At 41.2% G+C, this 27,991-nt stretch overlaps 2 protein-coding genes across 5 annotated transcripts in view; one reads left to right on the top strand and one right to left on the bottom strand.

Moving 5' to 3' along the window:
* Window positions 1–27,991, bottom strand: part of MRPS18C (mitochondrial ribosomal protein S18C) — an 856,900-nt gene that overhangs the window by 371,535 nt on the left and 457,374 nt on the right. The window lies entirely within an intron of this gene.
* PLAC8 (placenta associated 8) overlaps window positions 1–27,991 on the top strand; it is an 80,382-nt gene that overhangs the window by 29,607 nt on the left and 22,784 nt on the right. The window contains exon 1 of one of the 2 annotated variants that reach the window (XM_050790201.1): window positions 25,864–26,012. The exons of the other annotated variant lie outside the window; for it this stretch is intronic. The gene's annotated coding sequence lies outside the window, so the exon portion shown is untranslated. Of the gene's footprint in view, window positions 1–25,863; window positions 26,013–27,991 lie in introns of those variants that run through there. 2 annotated transcript variants of the gene reach the window in all.

Here is a 27,991-nt window from a genome sequence, read left to right as displayed (position 1 = left end):
GCACTACAGCTGTGGAAGTTGAGAATGTTTGGCAGCATATGAGTCAAGGCATATGGATCTACATAAAGAAGAAAAGTATCCTGTCCTTGGGTAGGAGAGCTGAGTTGGGCATCAGTTGGTAGTTTTGTATTTACTGATCTCATTTTCTTAAAACCATTTCATGATGGTTATAGATTCTGGGGACTAAGAGTGTGGAGGGCCTGGAGAAGTGGTTATATGGTTTGGCTGTGTCCCCACCCTAATCTCATCTTGAATTGTAACTCTCATAATTCCCACATATCGTGGGAGGAACCCAGTGTGAGGTGATTGAATTTTAGGAACAGGTCTTTCCTGCACTGTTCTTGCCATTGTGAATGTGTCTCCCAAGATCTGATGGTTTTAAAAATGGGAGTTTCTCTGCACTAGCCCTCCCTTTGCCTGCTGCCATCCACGTAAGATGTGACTTGCCTTCCACCATAATTGTGAGGCTTCCCGAGCAACGTAGAACTATGAGTTCTCTATTAAACATCTTACTTTGTAAATTGCCCAGTCTCGGGTATGTCTTTATCAGCAGCTTGAAAACAAACTAATACAGTAAATTGGTACAAGTAGAGTGGGGTGTTGCTGGAAAGATACCTGAAAATGTGGAAGCAACTTTGGAACTGGGTAACAGGCAGAGGTTGGAACAGTTTGGAGGGCTCAGAAGAAGACAAGAAAATGTGGGAAAGTTTGGAACTTCCTAGAGATTTGTTGAATGGCTTTGACAAAAATACCAATAGTGATATGAACAATAAAGTCCAGGCTGAGATGGTCTCAGATGGAGATGAGCAACTTGTTGGGAACTGGAGCAAAGGTGACTCTTGTTATGTTTTAGTGAAGAGACTGGCAGCATTTTGCCCCTGCCCTAGAGATTTGTGGAATTTTGAACTTGAGAGAGATGATTTAGGGTATCTGGCGGAAGAAACTTCTAAGCAGCAAAGCATTCAAGAGGTGATTTGGTTCATTTAAAACTAAATGACTAAAGGCGTTTAGTTTTAAAGTGGAAGCAAATCACAAAAGTTTGGAATATTTGCAGCCTGACAATGCAATAGAAAAGAAAAACCCTTTTTCTGGGAGAAATTCAAGCCAGCTGCAGAAATTTGCATAAGTAATGAGATGTAGGATGTTAATACCCAAGACAACAGGGAAAATGTCTCCAGGTCATGTCAGAGGTTTTCACGGCAACCCCTCCCATCACAGGCCCAGAGGCCTAGGAGGAAAAAGTGGTTTCATGGGCTGGGCCCAGGGTCCCCATGCTGTGTGCAACCTAGGTACTTGGTGCCCTGAGGCCCAGCTGCTCCAGCCATGGTTAAAAGGGGCCAACACAGAGCTCAGGCTGTGGCTTCAGAGCGTGCAAGCCTCAAGCTTTGGCAGCTTGCACGTGGTGTTGAGTCTGCGAGTGCACAGAAGTCAAGAATTGAGGTTTGGGAACCTCCACCTAGATTTCAGAAGATGTACAGAAATGTCTGGATGTCCAAGCAGAGGTCTGCTGCAAGGGCAGAGCTCTTGTGAAGAACCTCTGCTAGGGCAATGCAGAAGGGAAATGTGGGGTTGGAGCCCCCACACAGAGTCCCTACTTGGACACTGCCTAGTGAAGCTGTGAGAAGAGGGCCACCGTCCTCCAGAGTCCAGAATGGTAGATCAACTGACAGCTTGCATGTGCACTTGGAAAAGCCACAGACACTCAACACCAGCCCGTGGAAGCATCTGGGAGGGAGGCTGTAACAGGGGCTGAACTGCCCAAGACCATGGGAACCCCCCTCTTGCATCAGTGTGACCTGGATGTGAGACATGAAGTCAAAGGAGATCATTTTGGAGCTTTAAGAATTGACTGCCCCTCTGGATTTCAGACATGCACGGCCCTGGTAGCCCCTTTGTTTTGGCCAATTTCTCCCATTTGCAATGGCTGTATTTACTCAATGCCTGTACTCCCATTGTATCTAGGAAGTAACTAACTTGCTTTTTATTTTACAATCTTTCCAGCTCACAGGCGAAAGAGATTTGCCTTGTTTCAGATGAGAGGTTGGACCGTGGGCTTTTGAGTTAATGTGAAATGAGTTAAGACTTTGTGGGGACTGTTAGGAAGGCATGATTAGTTTTGAAACGTGAGGACATGAGATTTTGGAGGGCCAGGAGCAGCATGATATGGTGTGGCTGTGTCCCCAGCCAAATCTCACCTTGAATTATAACTCCCACAATTCCCACATGTCACAGGAGGAACCCAGTGGGAGGTGATGGAATTATGGGGATGGGTCTTTCCTGCACTGTCCTCATGATTGTGAATGAGTCTCACGAGATCTGAAGGTTTTAAAAACAGGAGTTTCCCTGCACAAGTTCTCTTCTCTTGTCTGCCTCCATGTGAGACATGCCTTTCACCTTCTGCCATGATTGTGAGGCCTCCCCAGCCACATGGAATTGTAAGTCCAATAAACTTCTTTCTTCTGTAAATTGCCCAGTCTTAGGTATGTCTTTATCAACAGCATGAAAACAGACTAATGCAAGTGGGCAGAACTGAACAACAAACAGAGAAGGAGGAGTGGGGGGAGAACTATGAGAACTATGAGTTCTCTATTAAACATCTTACTTTGTAAATTGCCCAGTCTCGGGTATGTCTTTATCAGCAGCTTGAAAACAAACTAATACAGTAAATTGGTACAAGTAGAGTGGGGTGTTGCTGGAAAGATACCTGAAAATGTGGAAGCAACTTTGGAACTGGGTAACAGGCAGAGGTTTCTCCCAGATTTCTCCCAGAAAAAGGGTTTTTCTTTTCTATTGCATTGTCAGGCTGCAAATATTCCAAACTTTTGTGATTTGCTTCCACTTTAAAACTAAACGCCTTTAGTCATTTAGTTTTAAACCACTTTAAAACTAAATGCCTTTAGTCATTTAGTTTTAAATGAACCAAATCACCTCTTGAATGCTTTGCTGCTTAGAAGTTTCTTCCGCCAGATACCCTAAATCATCTCTCTCAAGTTCAAAATTCCACAAATCTCTAGGGCAGGGGCAAAATGCTGCCAGTCTCTTCACTAAAACATAACAAGAGTCACCTTTGCTCCAGTTCCCAACAAGTTGCTCATCCTCCACCATACAGGGATTATATCAACTTCTGAGTCAAGGTGAAGGTAAACTGCAACAGGTCATAGTCCTTAGACCCCAGGACTAAGAAGAAAATAAAAAAGGCTGTGCTAGCTAAGGGAAAGCTGCTTGGAAGCCTATACCGGAATCATCCAGGAATTGAAGGGGGATCAGGAGAGCATACACCCGGATGTGATGCTGGTACAACCCAGAGTAGAATTTATTCTGTCTTTCATTGACCACATTGCTGGAGATCAGGATCATATAGATGGAGTAGTAGCTTGTGCTGCTGGACTAATAGGGGACTTATGTACAGCATTTGGGAAGGATGTACTGAAATTAGTAGAAGCTAGGCCAGTGATCCATGAATTGTTAACTGAAGGGCGGAGATCGAAGACTAACAAAGCAAAAACCCTTGCTACAACAAAAGAACTGAGGAAACTGAAGAACCAAGCTTGATCTGTTACCACTGGGATGATAACCTGAGGACCCCCACTGGAAATCTCCAATCTTTTGAAAAACCTGGAAGTGAGGAGTGTGCACGGATGCTGAATGTTTGAGAATGACAGGATGAGTGAGTGAGGCTTGAAAACACCCCACATTGAAAATCCTGCCACAGCAGCAGCCACAGCTGCCAACAGCAGCACTGTTAGTGAGCTAAACAAGCACTGACTTCGTAGAAAACCATAACATCGGCCATCTTGAAAAAGAGAAAAACAATGGAGTTCCTTATTAAAAAAGAAAGAAAAAAAAAAGACTACACTTATAACACTCTAGTTCTAGGTACCAGGGTTTTCAGTGCTGGGAAATGCCAGTGAAAAGGTATGAGAACTTTCAAAACTAAGCCCAATCAGTGGTTCAGGAGCAAGATGGCTGATATAAGAACATTTTGTCATCTGGTTTCCAGGAGTTAGAACAACTGACTAGGGGAAAAAACCCTGGCTGTGTCATGTTAAGAACATCGTGGCTGGGCACAGTGGCTCACACCTGTAATTTTGGGAGGCCGAGGCGGGTGGATCACCTGAGGTCAGGAGTTCAAGACCAGCCTGGCCAACATGGTGAAACCTCATCTCCACTAAAAATACAAAAACTTAGCCAGTCATGGAGGCAGGTGCCTGTAATCCCAGCTACTCAGGAGGCTGAGGCAGGAGAATTGCTTGAACCTGGGAGGCGGAGATTGCAGTGAGCCGAGATCATGCCATTGCATTCCAGCCTGGGTGACAGAACAAGACTCTGTCTCAAAAAAAAAAAAAAAAGAAAAAATTCTGCTGCAGTCTGCCACTTTTCCCTTTTCGGACGCCTCTCTCTCTGCTCTCCTCTATCCTTTCTTCTGCCTATTAAACTTTCCACTCCTTAGCCCACTCTGTGTGTGTGCCTGTGTTGTTAATCTTCTCCGGGCAAGATGACAAATCCCAGGTATCTACCCCAGACAATGGTGTTGCTTCCCTATGACAGGAAATGTCCTCTCCATGGGGCGTAGACCAAGTAAATGACTTTGTAACTTTCCTTCAATCTCTTCATTTACATAGAGCGTACACCAAGCAACCAATGGAATCCTCTAGATGGTATTTAAACTCCCAAAGATTCTGTAATGGGGCCCTTGAGCCTCTATGCTCAGGACCGCTCCCACACTGTGGAGTGTACTTTCATTTTCAATACATTTCTTCAATCTTTCCTTGCTTTGTGCATCCATTTTGTCCAGTTCTTTGTTTAGGACCCAAGAAACTGGACCCCCTCCACTGATAACACCAGTATCGATGACACCATGGAGCGCCCTGCCCTAATCTCATCCTCTCTTTCAGAGGCAATCTGAATTTTGCACTACAATTTCCTTGATTTTCCTTACAGTTTCACCACATATGCAGGTATTGCTGACCAACATACTTTTGATTTAAAAGTGTATATCATCGTATAACATGTATTCATTATATGGAATTTCTATAAATATCAAATACCATATGTTTTCCTCTGACTTGCTTTTTCCCACTCATTGTTATATTTTTGAGCTCACCAATATTGATCCAGACAGCTGAGGTTCATTCACTTTCACTGCAATATAATATTATTTGTCTGATATTAATATAGCCACAGCAACTTACTTTCAGCTAGTTCCCTGGTAGACCATTATCTATCTTTTGACCTACTGAGGTTCTATGTAGTATGCTGGGGCAAATCTTGATAAGAACATAGAGCTAGATGTATTTGTTTACTTTTAAAATCTGATCTGGCAATTTTTTATGTTTTAACTGAGGTATTTAATGTGATTGCTGATACGTTTGGGGAGAAAAATCTGCCATCTTATTTTGTGCTTTCTATTTCTTTCTTTTTCTATTTCTCTGTCTTTCCCCTCTTCTTTCTTGACTTCTTTAGACTTGATTGAGTCCCCACTTCTAGTTCACCCCACCGATAGGAAATTTTCAAAACATAGAATTTTAAGTATAATCAAACTATAAAATGAAAGGGAAAAATATGAATATGTTCAGACAAAGAAGGGCTCAGAAAACATACTTCTCACTCCAATCCCGTCTTAGGAGGTCACATTCATATGTCACCCAGTCAAATGAGAGAATAAGCCAATGAAAGAGGATGTCTAGGAATCTATAAAACCCCAGGAAACAATAAAGAAAAGTTTCAGATGGACAGAAGCACAGCAAGTCTAGAGAAGAATCCATCCAAATTGGAGCAAGAGGGTAGAGGTTTCAGGAAGAAGCTATGCAGGGAAAACAGAATTCCAAAGATCTGCAACTAGCATTGAGGAAATGATTAAGATAGGTAAGGTAAGGAGACAAAGAAAAATGGTCTGAAACTTCAGAAGAAAAAAAATGTCCTGACCTCATACCTCATCAGTTAACTTTATTGTTACTTATTATTAATCTTATGTTGTGAGCTGTGAAGCAACTTGCCTAAGGTTAATGCTTCCTCCCAGGGCTATTGTTGAGGATTGAGTTAGTTAACACAGTAATTAGAAGAGTGTCCAACAATTAATAAGGACTACATAAGTATTTTTCAAATAGATGATGGGAAATGCGGCTTGGCTTTGCCCTTAGCAATAGTCACATAGTCACAGTAATGTTACTATTGCTTTTTAAACTAAATTCAGCCATGAGGCAAAGTACAAATGACTTAATTATGGTTACAGAATGAGATGTAAAGTTTTATCAACTTTGAAAATATATAAAAGCTTTGAATACATAATATAAAATATCAAAAACACAGATGACAGAAGTTGGGCAGTAGAAATGACGGCGAGAGAAGAAGGAAAGGACACTGCTCACCTCCTAAAATGGGAAGTCGAGGGATACTGTCTAAAGTAGAAGAAACCAAAGATAAAGGCCCAGTCAAGTACTTAAAGTTACAAGGGAATTGGGTGGAGTGCAGTGACTCACATCTGTAATCTCAGCACTTTGGGAGGCTGAGGCGGGCAGATCACTTGAGGTCAGGAGTTTGAGACCAGCCTGGCTAACATGGTGAAATCCTGTCTCTACTAAAAATACAAAAACTAGCCGGGTGTGGTGGTGCATGCCTGTGGTCCCAGCTACTCAGGAGGCTGAGGCAGGAAAATTGCTTGAACTCAGGAGGTGGAGATTGCAGTGAGCCGAAATTGCGCCACTGCATTCCAGCCTGGGTGACAGAGTGAGACTCCGTCTCAAAAATAAATAAATAACAAAATAAAATAAAGCTATAAGGGAATTAAAGTAGGAATTAAAAATAGTTTGTAGTTTTATTGAGGCGGGGAGAAGGGTGACTCTGTAAATGAGCTAAATCTTCCTGTATCATGCAGAAACTCATACTTAACATCTAAAATTATTAACATAAGAGTATAATATGTTATTCAGAGACATGAAGATAAATCCCAGAAAAACTTAAGAAAGAAACAGAAACAATTAAAAGAATTAAAAGTAGTTCCCTCTATGTAGCAGGATTGAGACCATGGAAAAGTAGGGGAGGAGACTGCTGCTTTTCATTATAAATCCTTCTTTATTATTTGAAAATATGTAATCATTTATATGTACTACTTTAAAGAAAAATGAAAACTTTTTTTTTTTTTTTTTTTGAGATATGGTCTTGCTCTGTCTCCCAGACTGGAGTGCAATAGCATGATTTTAGCTCACTGCAACCTCTGCCTCCTGGGCTCAGGTGATCCTCCCATCTCGGCCTCCTGAGTAGCTAGGATCACAGGTGTGCACCACTACGCCTGGCTAATTTTTTGTTATTGTTATTTGTCGATACGAAGTGTCCCTATGTTGCCCAGGCTGGTCTTAAACTCCTGAACTCAAGCAATCCTCCCACCTAGGCCTCCCAAATTGTTGGGATTACAGGCGTTAGCCACAATACCTGGTCTAAATCTTGCAATTTTTAAGTTCTTAAGTAGTTACTATAATTTACCATCATTCATATCCTAAATTGTTTTCAACTTTAAATAAAGATTAAATTTCTCCATGATATTGTAGGGAAGAGGTTGGAATGTTGAACAAATATTTTTAAGTTTTAAGGTGCACCAAATTACTCGCTTTCATAGGGAGTCTTTAAGCCTTGGTCTCTCACTGTTTTAATTATGCTGTTCTTTTTTTTCCCTTGATCAAGAATTGTCAGGTTTGCACAATAATTAAAGTTTTCAAAAGCCTCTGGAAGCTTCCATCGTAGCTACAGTTTCTCATATACACCTTGGTTTTCTTTCCTGGTTGGGGTGGGGAGGAAGGTAAGAAGAATCAGGAGGCTTCCTTCATATTGAGGAGGAGGTTCAAGATCTCTGGAGGGTCCAGGGTCCAATAACAGAACCAAGTCCAACAGTATCAGTGATGTGATGTCAGTCAAGTTGTTAACACATAGCTAAGATCCCAGGTTCCTACTAAGCCAATGGACAAAGACCAAGGGACACTCTGGGGCAACTGCACCTGCATCACACTTTTCCCAAATGCCAGGCAAGCCCGTGTTATCACAGGCTGAATCTTTGCAGTTTCTGCTGCAGCCCATAGATAGGAATCCTGTCTTGATAAGTGACTGGTGATTACGCAGGGCCTTAACACTACTCCCTATTTCAGAAAAGCCAGTCAGCAATTAAAAAGAACAAACACAGATAGTCCCAACCCTGTTCCAGTTCCTGGTTCTAGTCATTTCTAAGGGCTATTTCTATCTCTGCCCTTAGACTTTTGTTTCTTTTTATCTTGTTTCGCTTTAGTTGGGAGCGGGGAGGGACTACCTAAGTGGGTTTCTATTTCATAGCCTCTCCCTAACAAGAGTTCCCAGATTTCATGAAGAAAGCACGGCCTATCTGCAACTCCACAGCTATTGAGTACGGAGACAGTGTCCCCCATCACCAAAATGAAGTCTTCCATCTGGCTGCAGGTGGTCAGGAATTTAATCTGTAGTTAGGGGCTCCACAGTAAAGATATATCTGTAATTTACCCAGGGAAACAAATGTCATAACTTCTTGCATAACACATACTCATGATCATAAAACCATATTCTCAGTTGTAACCTTCTGGGAATGTACTTCCATCAGACATAAAGTGACTCAGGTTACTGGCATGAGCTTGAATTGCACCAGAATCTAACCACAGAAATAGGTTTCCACAGACTTTACTATTGCAATACATATCTTCTCCTTTACCAAGTGAGTTGTAAATGATATGCTCTTAGAGCGGACACAGTGGCTCATTTCTGTAATCCTGGCTCTTTGTGAGGCCAAGGTAGAAGGACTGCTTGGAAGGAAGCCATGATGGTACCACTGCACTCTGGCATGAGCAACAGAGTGAGACCTTGTCTCAAAAAATGAAAGGAAAAGGGAAAGGAAAAGGGGAAGGAAAGGGAAAGGGAAGGGGAAGGGGAAGCAAAGGAGTAGGGGAAGAGAAGAGAAAGGGAAAGGGGAAGGGGAAGGCAGGAAGGAAAGAAGGAAGCAAGGAGAGACAAAGTACAAAAGAGCATATAAATATAGCAGCCATTTGCCATATCGGCATCAACCCTAGAGTAAGAAAAGGCAGATTTTGTGACAGTGTAAAAGTGCTTTATGTAAATATAGACCATAGATTAGTAATGACAGACACAAAAAGAATATATCATAGTTTCTTTAGACTTAGATTTATTTGGATTTAGATTTGGAATTTAGATTTAGAATGGATAACAGTATGGAGCGAATATTTTCCCTTTTCAATTTTCATGTCATGTTTTGTTTGTTTTGAGACGAAGTCTCGCACTGTCGCCCAGGCTGGAGTGCAGTGGCATGTATCAGCTCACTGCAGCCTCCACCTCCCGGGTTCAAGCAATACTCCTGCCTCAGCATCCCGAGTAGCTGGGATCACAGGCACACACCATCATGCCCGGCTAATTTTTGTATTTTTAGTAGAGACAGGGTTTCACCATGTTGACCAGGCTGCTCTCAAACTCCTGACCTCAAGTGATCTGCCTGCCTCAGCCTCCCAAAGTGCTGAGATTACAGGTGTGAGCCACCATGCCCAGCCTTCATATTGTTTTTTAAGGCTATTATTCATGGGGAACTGGAGTCAGCAGGAAGAAACTTGTTCAAGTGCCAAATTCCTGTTTCATAATGAGATTTTTTTGAGAAATCTATATTATATTGTTTGCTCTTAGTTCTATCAGTTATCTATTTCTGGAAACAAACCACCCCAAAACTTAGCGGCTTAAACCACCAACCATGTATTTTGCTCACAAATCTGCAATCTGTGCAGAGCTTAGAGGGGACAGTATATCTACTCCAAATGGCATCAGCTGGGGCAGTTGTACAAGGAGGATCTATTATCAAGATGGCTGGCAAGCTGGTGCTGACCCTTAGCTGGGAGTTCAGTTGGGGATGTGGTCTGGGTTTCAGCTTTTCTCCACATGAGCCTCTCATGGGCTGCAGGGTTACAAGGGCAAGCATTCCAAGAAACAGAAAGTAGAAGATGTTAGTTTCATAAGTCTGGCCCAGAAAGGGGCACAGAATCAGTTCTGCTGTTTTCCATGGCCAAGAAGCCACAAAGTTCAGCTTCAAGGGGAGAAGACATAGACCTCTCCTTTAGATAAAAGAAGTATTAGGCCGGGCGCAGTGGCTCACGCCTATAATGCCAGAACTTTGGGAGGCCGATGCAGGCAGATCACTTGAGGCCAGGAATTTGAGACCAGCCCGGGAAACAAAGCAAGACCCTCGTCTCTAATTAAAAAACAAAACAAGCCGGGCGCAGTGGCTCATGCCTGTAACTCCGGCACTGTGGGAGGCTGAGACAGGCGGATCACTTGAGGCCAAGAGTTTGAAACCAGCCTGGCAACATGGTGAAACTCTGTCTCTACTAAAAAATACAAAAATTAGCCGGGTGTGGTGGTGCACTCCTGTAATCCTAGCTACTCAGAAGGCTGAGGCACGATAATCGCTTGAACATGGGAAGCTGGGATTGCAATGAGTAGAGATTACGTCGTTGCACTCCAGCTTGAGCAACAGAGGGAGACTCATCTTAAAAAAAAAAAAAAAAAAAGATGAAGTATCAAAAGAAGTAGTGAAGAATTTGGGGGACATATTTCAAAACTGAAACACAAGCTCTCCTTTTTTTTTTTTTTTTTTTTTTTGCATGGTATGCTAAGTCTACATGGCCTGTTCAGAAAATCTAGTGCAAAGAGGGAAAAAAACGTATATAGACATATGTCATATATCCAACTTCAGAGCTGTAAAGTGGCTTTAGGGTCAAAGTGAGGAGTTTGAGACAAGAGGGATAAAGGGGTGAGAGAAGTATGCAAAGTGTAATAAATGGAAAAGAAAAGAGAAGGCAAGTCATAGACTATATCAGAGATTAAATACTGGGATCAAAACCAAAAGATGATGAAGTAAAAATAATCGTCTGGACTTAGTTATCTTTCTCTCTTTCAGATTTGTGCTTATCAAATTTAGGCACTTGGTATATGTAGAAACGTATATGATAAAGATGGCATCTTAAATCCCTGGATGGAGCAAAGTAGACTTTTAATAAATAGTGTTGGAATGACTGGTTAGTTGTTTGAAAAAAGAGAAAATTAGATCTACAGCTCACACCATACACAAAAATAAACTCTAGATGGATTAGGGAGCCCAATGTAAAAAATGAGACCATGAAAGTACTAGAAGAAAACATGAGGCCAGGCACGGTGGCTCACACCTGTAATCCCAATACTTTGGGGGGCCAAGGTGGATGGATCACTTGAGGTCAGGAGTTCGAGACCAGCCTGACCAACGTGGTAAAACCCCATCTCTACTAAAAATACAAAATTAGCCAGGCGTGGTGGCCCATGCCTGTAATCCCAGCTACTTGGGAGGCTGAGGCAGGAGAATTTCTTGAACCTGGGTGGCAGAGGTTGCAGTGAGCCGAGATCATGCCATTGCACTCCAGCCTGGGCAACAAGAGTGAAATTCCATCTCAAATTAAAAAAAGAAAACATGGTTGGATTCCTCATTAATCTCAATGCAGGGAAAGGCTTTTAAACTATAGTTCAAAAATCTAGATGCAGTAAAAGAAAAGACTGATACATTTGACTACATAAATTTTTGTTAATTACATGCTAAAAAATGCCATAAACAAAGTCAAAAGACAACAAACTGGGAGAAAATATTTGCAACATATTCCACATTCAAAGGGTTAATATCTTTAATGTATAAAGAACTCTTAAAAACTGAGGCCAGGTGTGGTCCCTCAGGCCTATAATCCCAGCACTTTCGGAGGCTGAGACTGGAGGATCACTTGAGCCCAGAAGTTTGAGACCAGTCTGGCCAACATCAGAAGACCTCATCTCAAAAAAATAAATTTAAAAAAACAAGTCAGGTGTAGTTGCAAGTGTGGCCTCAGCTACTTAGAAAACTGAGGCAGGAGGATTACTTGAGCCCAGGAGTTCAAAGCTGTAGTCATTGAGCTCTGAACATGTCATTGCACCCCAGCATGAGTAACAGAGCAAGATTCTGTCTCTAAAACAGAAGAAAATTGAGGAATAAGGGCCAAAACCCAATAGGAAAATATAACAGAAATATGAACTGACAATTCTCACACACCCAAAAAAATAAGATTTTAAAACAGCCCCAAAACATGAAAAAATAGTCAAACTCAAAATTAGAGAAATACAGCTTAAAACACAAAAACACAATTTTTCACTTACAAATTGGCAAAAATTAAAAAGCATGAAACACGTGCAACAGAGTGTTGCTGGTGAGATGGGGAAGAAGATACTCCCATACATTTCTAGTGGGAATACAACTAGTATCACCTTTCTAGAAGCAAATTTGGCATTAGCTAACAAAACTACATACGCACGTACCTTTTGACCACAGTCCCATATCTATAACCTATTCTGAAGATAAACCTCCAACAATAGGAACATACACATGCATTCAGTTATTTCTTGCAGCATTGTTTATAATTGCAAACTATTAAAAACAAACTAAATGTCCACACATAGGAGATGGTTGAATAAACTATGGTATTCCCACACAATAGAGCACCCTATAGCTATTAAAAAATAATGAAGAAGATCTCTATTAGCTAATATGAAATGTTTTCCAGGATTTAAGTCTTAAAAAGCCAAGTGCAAAAGAGTAGCCATAGTGTGCTATCTTTCACATAAGAAAATATGCACATATCTGCTCCTTTGTACAAAAGAAATAGGAGGATAAGCCAAAAACTAAAGAAATTGGTTACCTTTAGGGGATGGGGATAGGAAAGGAGTGGAAAGAAGGGAGAATAGGAATAGGGCAGCAGAGATGAGGAGAGTATAGCTTGCTTAACCACACTAAAGGGGGTAGGAAAGAAAAGAACTACCCTAAGGAACTTTGAAAAACAGTATTTATTTTATTTTATTATTTTTATTTATTTATTTTGAAATGGAGTCTCATTCTGTACCCTAGGCTGGAGTGCAGTGGTGCGATCCCAGTTCACTGCAAACTCTGCCTCCTGCGTTCAAGTGATTCTCCTACCTCAGCCTCCTGCGTAGAATAGCTGGGATTACAGGTGCACACCACGATGCCTGGCTAATTTTTGTATTTTTAGTAGAGACAGGTTTCGTTCACCATGTTGGCCAGGCTGGTCTCAAACTCCTGACTGCAAGTAATCCACCTACCTCAGCCTCCCAAAGTGCTGGGATTACAGTTGTGAGCCACCACACCCAGCCTGGAAAACAGTATTTTGACTGGATATTGTGAGGCTAAAGATGAAAGGAACTATATACAAACTCTGTAATCTAATTAGTAAATTTGTTTCTCATAGAGGTATGCATTAGCAATTCTGAAATCATTTTAAGATTAGACAGATAAATGATGATAATGATGAAGACAGATAGGATAGAGATATATGTATGCAGCATATATGTATACATATTCACGTATATATGCAAATATACATACTTATCCTAGCTGTACTGAAGTGGCCTAAAAGCAATGATAACCCAACAGCAATGAGCCCAGCTAGCAACTAGATATTGGTTTCTAAATACCATCCTGCAGCGAAAGGAACCAAGGCTCCTCGAGGAAGAGGTTAATTCCAGGGCTGGGGGAGGGAAAATACAAGATGTATCTGGAATATCTTGTGATGCCAGAGAGTAAGAAAGTGCTCATAAAGGATGAGGGCATGTGAAAAGGACACTGGAGCCAAGCCAAAGGACCTCTCGATGGCCAAAGTGGGAACACTTTGAACAATAAAATAAATAATGATAGCATTAGATTATAATCCATAGAATAAAATAAGTAAATAAATAATCTAATGGATAAATAAACGGGAAAAAAGAGAGAACTTTTCCTTACAGAAGAATTTTATGTAATGAATGAACAAAAAATGAGGAAATAGAAAGTTACTTTTGCAAGCAAAATCTACCAAGGAAACTAAATTAGTAAGTGAAAGTGACAGGAGATACAGGGTAGTTGCATAGTCTCAAGCAGCTCATCCAAGATGTCTATTGATTACAAAGGGAAAATAGTAACTTTATAGTGGAGACAGACAAACCCCACCTTAGCCAAGTGATCAAGGTTAACATCACCAGTAATAAAACACATTGACATCATATATGATCTGATACAATCACTGAGAAAATGGCAGAGAAACCCAAATTGAGAGATATTCTACAAAATAGCAGACCAGTATTCTTTAAATATCTCAGTCATGAAAGATAAGGAAAAACTGAGGAACTTCTCCAGATGGTGGAGACTAAGGAGAGATGACAACAAATGCAATATGGAATCCTGGATTAGATACTCAAACCAATAGAGAACATTCATGGAAAAACTCTTGAGATTCAAATAATGTCATCAGTCATTAGTACATTACTGTACCAATGTTAATTTCCTGTTTTAAATCATTGTATTATGGTTACAGGAGATGTTAATTTTAGGGCAAGCTAGGTGAGGGACGTATGGGAGCTTTAGCCTATTCTTGTAACTTTTCTGTCCAAAATTGTTTCAAACTTTTAAAAAATACGTAGGCATTTGGAGGAAAAAATTATCTCATGTTTCTAACATATATCTAACATATATATCCTTCAATCTATAGCCAGTTACCACAAAGATCTTGTGAGTAGAATTCTAAAAAACTATCTTCCCTCAATGAGGTGTTTTTTGTTTGTTTGTTTGTTTTCTTTTGAAACAGGGTCTTGTCTGTCACCCAGGTTGGAGTGCAGTGGCGCAATCTCGGCTCACTGCAACCTCCACCTCCGGGTTCAAGCCATTCTCCTGCCTCAGCCTCCCAAGTAGCTGGGATTACAGTTGCGTGCCACAACTCCAGGCTAATTTTTGTATTTTTAGTAGAAACGGGGTTTCCATGTTGGCCAGGCTGGAGTCAAACTCCTGACCTCAAGAGATCCGTGGCCTCAGTCTCCCAAAGTGCCGGAATTATAGGTGTGAGCAACTGCGCCCAGTTCCTCAATAACATTTTTATTACTTACTCACAGGTTCAAATCAGATAAGAAACAATGTTTGTTGATCTCTTAAAGAGCAACTTTCCACTGCTAGGACAGTTTTTTTTGTTTGTTTTTTCTTTTTGAGACGGAGTCTGTCTCTGTCGCCCAGGCTGGAGTGCAGTGGTGCGATCTTGGCTCACAGAAAGCTTTGCCTCCTGGGTTCACGTCATTCTCCTGCCTCAGTCTCCCAAGTAGCTGGGACTACAGGCGCTCACCACCACACCCGGATAGTTTTTTGTTTGTTTGTTTGTTTGTTTGTTTGTATTTTTAGTAGAGACGGGGTTTCACCGTGTTAGCCAGGATGGTCTCGATCTCCTGATCTCGTGATCTGCCCCCCTCGGCCTCTCAAAGTGCTAGGAGTACAGGCGTGAGCCACCGCGCCCAGCCAGGACAGTATAATTTTAAGTATATTATTACTCAAGAGTTTTTCAGCTGTAAAGTGATGGGAATGAAATTCAACTTGAACTTTTGCTCTGTCGCCCAGGCTGGAGTGCAGTGGCGCGATCTCGGCTCACTGCAACCTCCATCTCCCGGATTCAAGCGATTCTCCTGCCTCAGCCACCCGAGTAGCTGGGACTACAGGCAAGCACCACCACGCCCGGCTAATTTTTGTATTTTTAGTAGAGACGGGGTTTCACCACGTTGGCCAGGATGATATCGATCTCTTGACCTCGTGATCCACCCACCTTGGCCTCCCAAAGTGCTGGGATTACAGGCGTGAGTCACCACGCCTGGCCCAACTTGAACTTATTTAACCAAAGTGAAAAAGGGCCACGGCAGGGGAGGTAGAAGTTGGTAATTGTTGGCTCATGTAGCTGTGAGGATTTGCGGGGCAGGTCACATAATCTAAGGGAGAGCTACCGGAAGCCTGGGCATTGGAGTGAGGAGTGGAATCTCAATGCTCCTCTCCTCTCCTCTCCTCTCCTCTCCTCTGCCTGCACATTGGAATCATTCTCCCCTGCTACAGTCAGACTTCCTCCATGTAGCCAGGGAAAATGGCCACCAGCAAGGCTATGCTCTCATTCCAAGTAAACAAAATTCCAACAGAAAAGAGAGAGCAGTTTTCCTTCCCCTTCCCCTTCCCCTTCCTTCTCCTTTTTTTTTTTTTTTTTTTTTTTGAAAGAAGTCTCGCTCTCTTGCCCAGGCTGGAGGGCAGTGGCGCGATCTTGGCTCACTGCAACTCCGCCTCCTGGGTTCACACCATTCTCCTGCCTCAGCCTCCCGAGTAGCTGGGATTACAGGCGCCGGCACCATGCCTGGCTAAGTTTTGTATTTTATAGCATTTTTCAGAAAGAATTTTAATTGGCCCTGCTAAGGTCACATGCTCAATCTTTTAGTCCAATCAGTTTCCAAGGACATAGAGCTCTACGATGGGCTAAGCCTGGGTAACACTGTTGCTGGCATTGAAATGCGTCCCAGATTCTCCTCAAGAAAAGACTGGCTGCCCAGGTGCAAGGAGTGTAGTTAGCTGGTGTTCTGGTGGTGGCTCCCATGACCAATTCTTCCTCTTTTCACAGATGTTACCCAATAATCTTTTACAAGCATAGCCAACCTGGGACCCATGCCCTGCCTGGGGTTGCACCACACCGCCAGAGCCATATATAATGTAGGTGAACAGGCTTTTCAAAGAAATGAATGATTTGTGTTTAACAATTATTTATAAACAATTTTAAGACAGGTTGTTTTGACCAATGGTGTACTAACAATCATTGTAATGAAAACTCAAACTGGAATAAATTTTTGATATTTAGATTTATTTTATTTTTATTTTTTAGAGATGGAATCTCACTCTGTCACCCAGACTCAAGTGCAGTGGCATGATCATAAAAAGAGTTTAATTTACATACCTACTTTTGTTGCAGAGAACTATGACAAAGTGATCAAATTAAAGGCTTTCAGAAATAAAAATACCTACATTAGGATAATATTCTGTGGGAAAATCAGAAGTGAAATGCAAGTTGGCGAGAAACAGGAACAATGTAAAATTTCTGACTATTAAAGAGCTTGCTTGAGCATTTTTTAAATAGGTGTGAATGGGTTATAAATTGCCATGGAGCAATCTGGAACTGAAGGGCTGGCACAGGGGACCAGCCACCACCAAAACAGGTGTGTGGACTCCTCTGGGATTCTCAGAAATGCTTTCAGAATGAATGGGAGCTTAATTAATAGCTGGACATCTTGCATTTGGAACCTCAAATTATTATTATTGGTATTGAGGGGAACAGAGACTCCTGTGAACACTTAAGAATAAGGAGACGGCCAGGCACGGTGGCTCACACCTGTAATCCCAGCACTTTAGGAGGCCAAGGTGGGTGGATTACGAGGTCAGGAGATCGAGACCATCCTGGCTAACACAGTGAAACCCTGTCTCTACTAAAGAATACAAAAATTTAGCTGGGCGTAGTGGCAAGTGCCTATAGTCCCAGCTACTTGGGAGGCTGAGGCAGGAGAATGGTGTGATCCCAGGAGGCGGAGGTTGCAGTGAGCCAAGATTGAGCCACTGCACTCCAGCCTGGGCAACAGAGCAAGACTCCATCTCAAAAAAAAAAAGAATAAGGAGACATGGAGGTTCCATTATGTACATATATGTATTACTACTTTTCCGTTGAAAATAAGTGCCATGGGCCGGGCACGGTGGCTCAAGCCTGTAATCCCAGCACTTTGGGAGGCCGAGACGGGCGGATCACGAGGTCAGGAGATCGAGACCATCCTGGCTAACACGGTGAATCCCCGTCTCTACTAAAAAATACAAAAAACTAGCCAGGCGAGGTGGCGGGCGCCTGTAGTCCCAGCTACTCGGGAGGCTGAGGCAGGAGAATGGCGTAAACCCGGGAGGCAGAGCTTGCAGTGAGCTGAGATCCGGCCACTGCACTCCAGCCTGGGCGACAGAGCGAGACTCCGTCTCAAAAAAAATAAATAAATAAATAAATAAATAAAATAGAAAATAAGTGCCATATTAATTATTTAAAAATACATTTCCTTAATCTATTCAAGAATCCCTACAACCACCTCCTGCCTAAAGGTCTGATAAATACATGCACTATGGTTTGAATGTTTGTGTCCTTGTAAAATTCACATTGAAAATTAATCCCTATTGTGATGGTATTAAGAGGTAGGGCTTTGGGGGAAGTGAATGAGTCATAAGGGCTACCTGGCCCTCCCACCTTTTCTGCCATGTGAGGACACAGCTTTCATCCCTTTTGCCCCCTTTACCATGTGAGGACACAGCAAGAACATGCAAGCCCTCATCAGATACTTTTAATAAGTATCCCAAGTGATTTTGTTATATAGTCAAGATTAAAAATCACTGAAGATCCCTTCTAACCCAGAGGTTACTTAATTCTAACTATAGCTGGTGCCTTCCTTATGACTATCAAAAGTATTTGAAAAATCATTCCAGTTTAGTATATAACAAAAGTGACAAATCAGGAAAATATGAACTTTGTGGTAAGCAGTGTTGTTATAACTGTATAATCTTAAGATAAAGATAAAATTGGATCTGTTTCTCATATTGTACATGAGAATAAATTCAAATTAGATGAGAGATTTAAATGTAAATAAACAATAAAAGATCTAGAAGAAAATAGGAGTAAATACCTTTATAACCTAAAAGTGAGGTAAATTTTCCTAAGATTCACATTTCAAAAGAAATAAGAGGAAAGATTAACCATTTTTACTATCTAAAACCTTAATTTTAAAAATGTGTAGCAAATAAAATGAGCAAAGTATCAATTTGAAATCACTTTATATTTTATTCTTAAAATGTGTATATGTTTCTTTGCTCTAACCCCTGAAAAAGCCCAGTGACAATGAGCACCTCTAGTATCTAAATTATGGTCTCTAACTAACATTTCCTGCTAAAACAAGCCAAGACTCCTTGGGAAAATTGTCAATTTCAGGTCTGAGTCAGAAAATATATAAATTGATCTAGGAACATCTTGTCGTACAAGAAAGCAAGCAATATGGTTTAAAAGAACAATTTTAGGCTGGGCACAGTGGCTCACTCCTATAATCCCAGCACTTTGGGAGGCCAAGGCAGGTGGATCACGAGGTCAGGAGATTGAGACCATCCTGGCTAACATGGTGAAACCCTGTCTCTACTAAAAATATAAAAAAATTAGCCAGGCGTGGTGGCAGGCGCCTGTAGTCCCAGCTACTTGGGAGGCTGAGGCAGGAGAATGGCATGAACCCGGGAGGCAGAGCTTGCAGTGAGCTGAGATGCACCACTGCACTCCAGCCTGGGCGACAGAGCAAGATTCGATCTAAAAAAAAAAAAAAAGAAGAACAATTTTAACATCAATAAGAATAACTGCAATGGGCCCGATGCAGTGGCTCACCATTATCCTAGCACTCTGGGAGGCCGAGGCACGCAGATCACTTAAGGTCAGGAGTTGGAGACCAGCCCGGCCAACATGGTAAACCCCATCTTGACAAAAATTAGCTGGGCATGGTGGCACATGCCTGTAATCCCAGTACTCGAGAGGCTGAGGCACAAGAATTGCTTGAATCCAGGAGGCAGAGTTTGCAGTGAGCCAAGATCGTGCCACTGCCCTCCAGCCTGGACGACGAGGAGAGACTTCATCTTAAAAAATAAAACAAAATAACTGAATGGATCAAAATGCACCAAATATGTTTAAATTCATAAGTTCATAATGAAACTAAAAAAACTTTCCGTCATTGGATACTTTCGAAAAACGCTAGGAAACAACCCATTATTTTGAAAACTGGTGAATAAAGGGAATAAATAAAATATACATTTGCCTTTTTATAGGAATTATGCCTCACAGTAACCAAATGGTTGATGATGAGAATTTTCTTTTTTTAGAATCATTTCACCTAATAAATGAAAAAGGAATATGTGTTAGTTCTTGTCCGTTGAGAAGCAGATGTCCAGACTGGATGAAATGCAAAAGGATTTTACTTGAGGAAATGATTGTGTGAAAGGAAATAGGGAAGGAGCAGGAGAAGGTTGGGAAGTCTGTCAGACTGTGGTGCAAAAGGGTGAAGGAGAGATGAAGAGAAGGCTGGTTGAAGCATCCTAAACTGCTCTGCAGTATAAAGAGGTTTGCCAAAGCCATCGAGCCAAAGTCAACTTACAAAGGCATCCCATGTCTCCCAGAAACAGGTCTACCGTAATGTCCCCATTGCACTCAGTTATTGGTGGGAGGAATGGCCTCAGTACAGATGCAGCACTGTATTTCAAAGCACAGCAGCTGGGGCCTGACTTCAATGGCACTCCGTGTAGTAGGAGGTCTCCTAGGCACATTCTCATGGCCATCTCAGCATGACATAATTAGAATATGACTATTTTGCAACCTCTACTGAAGGAATGGATCCAGGCAATGATCATCAACCAACATTAGAAAAAGGAAATCCACTAAACATATATGTCTTCTTAGGACAGTATAGAGTGGTACCTATGAAGTGTTCTTGCCAAAACAAATTTACCTGAATCTGATCAAGCTTCTAGGGATAACTACCATGTTACAGGAAATACAAGGGGACAGAGGAAGGGGTTAAATGACATAACGGGCGTAAAATCTGCCGATCTAGACTGTAGGAAACACTGGAGAGAAACAACCAGGTTTATTCCATATATAAATTGTGTGCATTGGGGCCGGTGGTTGTAAGAAGTAGGGAAAGTGAGAGGACACCTATAGATTTTAAAAGACTTAAGAGATATGTGGCAATGTATACACCTTATTTAGACCTTGATTCAAACGAAAACAAATGTTTAATATTATGAAACAATCAGGAAAATCTGAACACTGAATAGTTGATAGTACAAAAACTCAAGGGGCTAGGTCTGATATATTTGGTTTATAGTTTTATAAATGGAGGTTTTTTTAGATATACATACTAAAATACTGGATATTTATCTTCTAAAGATGTATACTAAAATATTAACTAATGAAATAATATGATGTCCAGAAGTTGTGTCAAAATAATCCAGGGAGAAAGAACTAACAATTTGGTGTGGCAATAGACTGAATAATATTAACCATAGTTGAAAATTGTTGAAGCTGGATGATGGGTCCATACAGTTCTCTCAACTTAATTCTAGGTTAAATACAATGATTGTAACAATATGCAAGAGCCAAGAAGAGGTGTATGAAACCTTCTCTACATCATGGTCTATGAACCACAGAAGGAGTTCAGTAGGGTGGCCATCCCATTGTCCGCTTCTTTCCCAAGCGGGAGCACCCAGTTCCAAGGGAGCTCTCCTGGCTGGAGCAAAGAATGCACACCAGTCTGGGCAACATGGAGAAAGCTGTCTCTATAAAAAAAAAAAAAATACAAAAATTAGCTGGGCATGGGGGTGCATTCCTGTAATCCCAGCTACTCGAGAGGCTGAGGTGGGAGGATCACTTGAGCCCAGGAGGTTGTGGCTGCAGTGAGTCGTGGTGCACCACTGCACCCCAGCCTGAGTGATAGAGCGAGACCCTGTCTCCAAAAGAAAAAAAAGAAAGAATGCACAAAATGGTCTATAACTACATGCAAGGATGTAAGTGAATCTTAGCAATACATGTTTGATCTTCCTTGCAAATTATATGAAGTATCTACTAAGTGGAAGAGAAATAAAATGAATAAGAAAATAGGGCCAGGCATAGTGGCTCATGCCTGTAATCCCAGGACTTTGGGAGGCCAAGGCACGTGGACCCCTTCAGGTCTGGAGTTCGAGGTCAGCCTCGCCAACATGGTGAAAGCCCGTCTCCACCAAAAAATACCAAAAAAAATTAGCCAGGCATGGTGGCACATGCCTATAGTCCAGCTACTCAGAAGGCTGAGGAAGGAGAATCACTTGAACGCAGGAGGCAGAGGTTGCAGTGAGCCAAGATTGCACCACTGCACTCCAGCCCAGGCAACAGAGTGAGAATCTGTCAAAAAAATAAAAAAGGAAGAAGGAAACGGAAAGGGATGGAAAATGATCCCCCTGCTTGAGCCTCCCAAATCGCTGGGATTACATCCTCTTAAAGTGCTGGCTTAATCTCAGCATTTTGATAGGCCAAACCAGGGGAATCGCTTGAGCCCAGGAGTTTAAGCCCAGGAGCCCGGGCAACATAGGGTTACTCCAATCTCTAAAATAAATTTAAAAATTAGCCAGGCATGGTGGTGTGGTCCCACTTACTCAGGAGACTGAAGTGGGAGGATCACTTGAGCCTGGGAGGTTGAAGCTGCAGAGAGCTATGATGGCACCACTGCACTCCAGTCTAGGTGACAGAATAAAGTTAAGTAGTGCCCCTGGCCTAAAAAAAAAAAAAAAAAGCCAGAGTTATGTGATGAAGGGTAACAAGGACCTACTTCAAGTAGGACTGAAGGAAAGATGTCGAGGCCCGAACAAGAGTTCAGATAAGACAGATAAGAACATTCTAGACAGAGGAAACCACAGGTGCAAGGTTCTAAGGAAGAGTGAGCTTTGTTTCGGGAACAGAAGGAAGGCCAGTGCAAATGGAGAATGACCATGATGGAAATTGGATTTTATTCCAAGTGCAAGGGGAAGAAATTGGAGTGGTTTTGTCGGAGTTACAAAATTTGATTTACATCTTTGAAAGATGATCCTGGCTGCTATGTTGGAGGGCAGGAATGAAGGCAGGGAGACAAACAAGGAAGCTTTTGCAACAGTCCAGATGAGAGTTACAGAGGATGACAGTGGAGACAGAGAAAAGCAGATGGATTAGTTACACATGTCAGAGGTAAAACCAACAGCTCTAGTCAGTTGAATGGTTGGGAAGTGAGGGATGACTTTTAGGCTTTTGGCTTAATCAACGAGTAGACTGTGGTGTCAATTACTGAGGTGGAGAAGGTTAGGAGGTGTGTGTGACAGAGGATGAGAACTGAAGGTTTCAATGGGGACATGTTAACCTTGAGGTCCTAATTTTAATATTTACATATTCAAGATATGTAAAGTGGACAGTTTTTCTGGAATGGTCCCTATTTCAAGTCTATCCCATTATCTTCATAAGTCAAGATTTTGGGTCAGCAAAGTAGTTACCTGTCTCTTCTGCTGAGTCCTGCCTCTTAATCTTGGCTCATTCTATTCCACCTCTGCATCATCACCAGTTTGAAACCTATCCTTCAAAGTTTGCTTCATATAGAAAAAAATCATTAATTTTCCCAACCCACAGGGAATCTTACCAGTAGTTAATTCCTATTACATTGTATTCTGTCCTCATTTCTTTCTGCTGGTGTGGCTTCACAAATTTTCTTTTCTTTTTTTTTTTTAATTTTAATTTTTATTTATTTATTTATTTTGAGACAAGAGTCTCGCTCTGTTGCCCACGCTGGAATGCAATGGTGTGATCTAGGCTCCCCGCAACCTCTGTCTACCGGGTTTAAGCAATTCTCCTGCCTCAGCCTCCCAAGTAGCTGGGATTACAGGCATTTGCCACCACGCCTGGATAATTTTGTATTTTTAGTAGAGACAGGATTTCTCCATGTTAGTCAGGCTGGTCTCGAACTCCCAACCTCAGGTGATCCGCCTGCCTCAGCCTCCCAAAGTGCTGGGATTACAGGCATGAGCCACCGTGCCCAGCCATACTTTTTATTTTTTTGAGACGGAGTTTGGCTCTTGTTGCCTAGGCTGGAGTGCAATGGCGCGACCTCAGCTCACCACAACCTGCACCTCCCGGGTTCAAGTCATTCTCCTGCCTCAGCGTCCTGAGTAGCTGGGATTACAGGCATGCGCCACCACGCCAAGCTAATTTTGTATTTTTAGTAGAGATGAGGTTTCTCCATGTTGGTCAGGCTGGTGTCGAACTCCTGACTTCAGGTGATCTGCCTGCCTCGTCTTCCCAAAGTGCTGGAATTACAAGCCATGAGCTACTGCGCCCGGCCAAGCTTATTGATTTTTAAAATGTACTTTCCCCCTTTAATACAATAAATAACTATTTAGTATACATTTGTTGCCATCTTTTTGATTTTTCAATTTTTTAATTTTTTATTTTAAAAAATAAGATCTCACTATGTTGCACAGGCTGGTCTCAAACTCCTGGGCTCAAATGATCCTCCTGCCTTGGCCTCCCAAAATGCTGGGATTACAGGTGTGAGTTACCACACCTGACCATGTTGCCATCTTTTTATTGTGGAGTTTATACATAGTATTCGGAAGAAAATAGGCTATCTGGAATTCCACATTTCTCTTTTTCTTTCTCCTTATTTAGATTTCTTTGTTTCTTTGTTTTCCCTAACATTGATTATGTGTTAGGCGCTGTTTTAAATGTTTTGCATGTATTAATTTTTTGAATTTTCCCTGCAATTCTGTGTGGTAGGTGCAATTATTACCCTCATTTGACAAGGAACCTGAGGCATCGAAATGTTAAGTGGCTAGCAGATGGCAGCTAGGAATTGGGACTGAAAAGGGACTCTAAGCACTTAGAGTCTGCCATAATGCCACATATTCTCACTGTACAACCCCACACAATAGCCTTGTTCTGGTGGGAAAGATTTCCCATCCCCAAGAACTTTAGAGTGAATGACAGGGAAAAACTTCAGAGTGAATGATAGGAAAGCTGGCCACTCTCATTTCTTAATTTTTTTTTTTTTCTTTTTTTTTAGAGACATGGTCTTGCTGTCACTCGGGCTGGAGTGTGGTGACACAACATAGCTCACTGTAACCTCAAATTCTTGGGCTCAGGCAATCCTCCTGCCTCAACCTTCCAAGTAGCAGGGACTACAGGCCTATGGGCACTTACCATCATGTCTGGCTAATTTTTTAATTTTTTTTTTTTTTCTCAGAGACAGGGTCTCACTGTGTTGCCCAGGCTTGTCTTGAACTCTGACCTTAAGCAGTCCTCCACCTGGGACTCCCACTGTGCCAGCCAACTCTCATTTCTGAAAGGTTTTGTTAAACAAAGTTTATGAGAGGCCATTGTTCTGGACTAGCCTCCTGCTTTAGGCCCCAGAAGATCAGACCAAACCAGAATGGAGTCACTTGTGCTAAGTGACATATAATCAAACTGAACTTTGAAATGGGCCAGTTTCCAAAAAACAGGAGATTGCAGTCAACCTGAGTCAGTGTTGTAAGGAAGTCCTCTCTGTTTTAGTCTTATAAGGAAAGTAACTTTGAAACAACCCATCTAGCTTGTTTTCTCTGTTTCTGCTTTCTTCAGCCCTTCTCTGTTTACAAAGTCAAACTTCTCTGCTTAGCTCACCAGGACATTCATTCTATTTTATAGAATGATGTGTTGCTTGATTCTAGAATTGCAAATTAAAGGCAATTACATCTTCTAAACTAAATTTGTTGTAATTTTGTCTTTTGACAATTTAAACTGTGGAATCAGAAATTCAAAGACTATGAACAAAAATTTCAAAAGAAACAAATAGTAATACCACCAATAAGAAGAATAATTAAAAAGGTACAAAGACATTGGAAGTAACGTTCTAAAAAGAGCCATAGTTTGGAGCTGAGCTGACATAAGCTAAAATCCTAAGTGAGTAACTTGTTAGCTGTGTGGCCTCTGAAAATCAACTCAAGGATCTGAGCTTGTTTCCTCACTTCTAAAATTGGAAAAACAAGGCCTATCAAAGTCATCAACGAATCATTGAAATGCTTGGCCTATTTTAATATTCAGTATCTGTAAGCTCATACCATTAAAGGGTACTTGAGATGCCAACTACTATATAATCTGAAACCATAATGATCTTCTTTTTTCCCCACAAAGATAACAAAAAACAAACACACACACACAAAAACAGTAAGCTCTGCCAGACATGTAAAACCAATCAAACTATATAATGAATTAAATTCTTTCCCCACCGAAAAGACAGATCAGTGTACCTAACACAATATAGGAAAAGGAACATACCTTATTTGGCAAGAGATATATTCATTCTCCAGATAAGAGAAACACACATTGAAACCACTTCTGCTGGATTACGCTGGCCAATGAGAGCGTCTGAAACTGTTCTTTGTACTATGCACTGCGATAGAAACACAGTTGCCTCTCCCCTTTCAGTAGTTTTCATTTGTGGTGAGATTCTCTCCCAGGACACAAGACATTTCCTCCTCTGAACCTTATTTACTAATTGTAAGTACAAGTAAGAACTTCTTTTAAAAACTTAGCATTGAAAAAAAAAAGCTTTCTTTAAAAGTTATTTGATCTTCTTGTTTTTTTCTTAGCATGTTATATTTTGAGTTTCAGATAAAGACTAAGGTTTTCTTATCTAATTGCTTTAAATTTATACATTTAGTCAAATTCAACAATTTCGTGCTAAGCATTTTGCCAAATGCCAGGCTTTTCAAAGTAGTGTAAGATCCTAGCCTTGAATCCTCATCAACTGCTGCTGTCTGCAGCAAACACATATTATATATATTGTATTTAGTAACATGATCATTAATTTCACTCTTGATTTCAATACGTATGCATGTTGACTTATGCTGGTCTAATTTCTTTCTGCTTTACAAATATTCTATTTTATCCATTCAAAATATTTAGAAACAAGATATGGAATTTTGTAGATTTAGCTAATGAGTTATAAGAATCCTTGAATTCTCACTATGAAAGTAAGAAAAACAGACTAGAATGCTTCAAAATTAAATTCTGGTGCTTCATTAATACGTATAAAGAGACATGGAGAGATTATGAAATGGAAATGTTTCAATCAAAGCAAAAAAATGAAATTTAACATCAATAAACAGTAGAAAGAAGAGAAAAATCTCAACAATATGTTGTGTCTGGATTAATCAATATTAATAATATGTATTAATATTACTGTAATTAATATCATGTATTATATTAATATTAATGTACTTTAATAAGATAGTGGGCTGTCCTCAGGAGTGAGGTGCTCATAGAAAGGAGAGACAAATACAAGATTGATTCTTAACTAATAGATAAAATTAAGATGTTTAAAATATGAACCAAATACTGCAAGATTTCCTGACATTGAGATCATTCCACAGAAAGAACTTCCTAAAGAAAGGTATTCTAGTCTCATTCTCCCAAGCTCACCCACCAAGATTCCCATTTCACTTCCTCCTGCCCCTACTTTTCCTGCATTTTCCAAGGTGGCCCCTGCCAATTTTTTTATCACTCTCTCTGCTCCTGTGGGGTTAAAGATGGTATAGAACAAAACAGCTGTGTGGTCACCCCACAATGGGTAGAACTGCTGGCCACAGAAAGGAAACCTCAGGCATCTCCTTAGCCCTTACCAAATCCAGCACAAGACTTTTACACATCCTGGCACTCAATAAAATATTTGCTGAATTAAATTGGATCTGTAGTTATTAGTAACAGAAGAAAAATAACGCCACTGGCCGTGGGTTACAAAGTGTGCTCTGCAAGGCCACTGGCATTAGAATCTAGTGAAGTGCCCAGGATACTTCACATGCCTGCACCTGAAGAGAGAGGAGCTAGTTTGAAATGTGCTCCTGGGAATGCGGGAGGGCCTAGCATGGGCTTCATCACCCTGGAGAAAGATAGACTGTTTTTCGAATTCTCACCGAAGCAGCTACATGCTCACCAAGCCATGTCTGTGAGAAAGGCCACCTTTTTCTATTTCACAGGACAAAATCCTATGGCATAAGGGCAGCAGCCCTGCAGGTGCGCATTACAGATTCTTAGACCTTAGCTCATTCTATCTAAATCACAATGTCTGAACAGTGTGTAGAATTCTACATTGTACAGATTCCTCAACCCTAGCTCACTCTATCTAAGTTACAATCTCTGAGTAGTGTCTGGGAATCCACATGTTAAAGAGCTGTCCAAGTGGTTTTACTAATAGTAACCTTTGAGGACCACTGAACTAAGGAGACAAGGTGATACCTAAGGTCCTAGAAATTCTAGATTTTCAAGGAAATTTTCTCTCCACTTACTGTTGACCTTTTACCTTGAATGGCTAAGGCTAAAGATGTCATGGCTAAAGCAAAGAGAATTGTGGTTGTTTGGAACAAGCAACAATTTTACATTTGTTTCTGTTTTACCTCTGTTGTAACTTAAAAGATACCTTGAATTTTTAAATGATCACAGAGGCACATACAAATGAGTGTGTTTGCTTTCTCATCTCA

Source organism: Macaca thibetana, chromosome 5, assembly GCF_024542745.1.
Source record: "Macaca thibetana thibetana isolate TM-01 chromosome 5, ASM2454274v1, whole genome shotgun sequence".
In the NCBI taxonomy this organism is placed as follows: domain Eukaryota; kingdom Metazoa; phylum Chordata; class Mammalia; order Primates; family Cercopithecidae; genus Macaca; species Macaca thibetana.
Note: the sequence above shows the minus strand (reverse complement) of the source record. Positions and strands in the feature narration are given on the sequence as shown.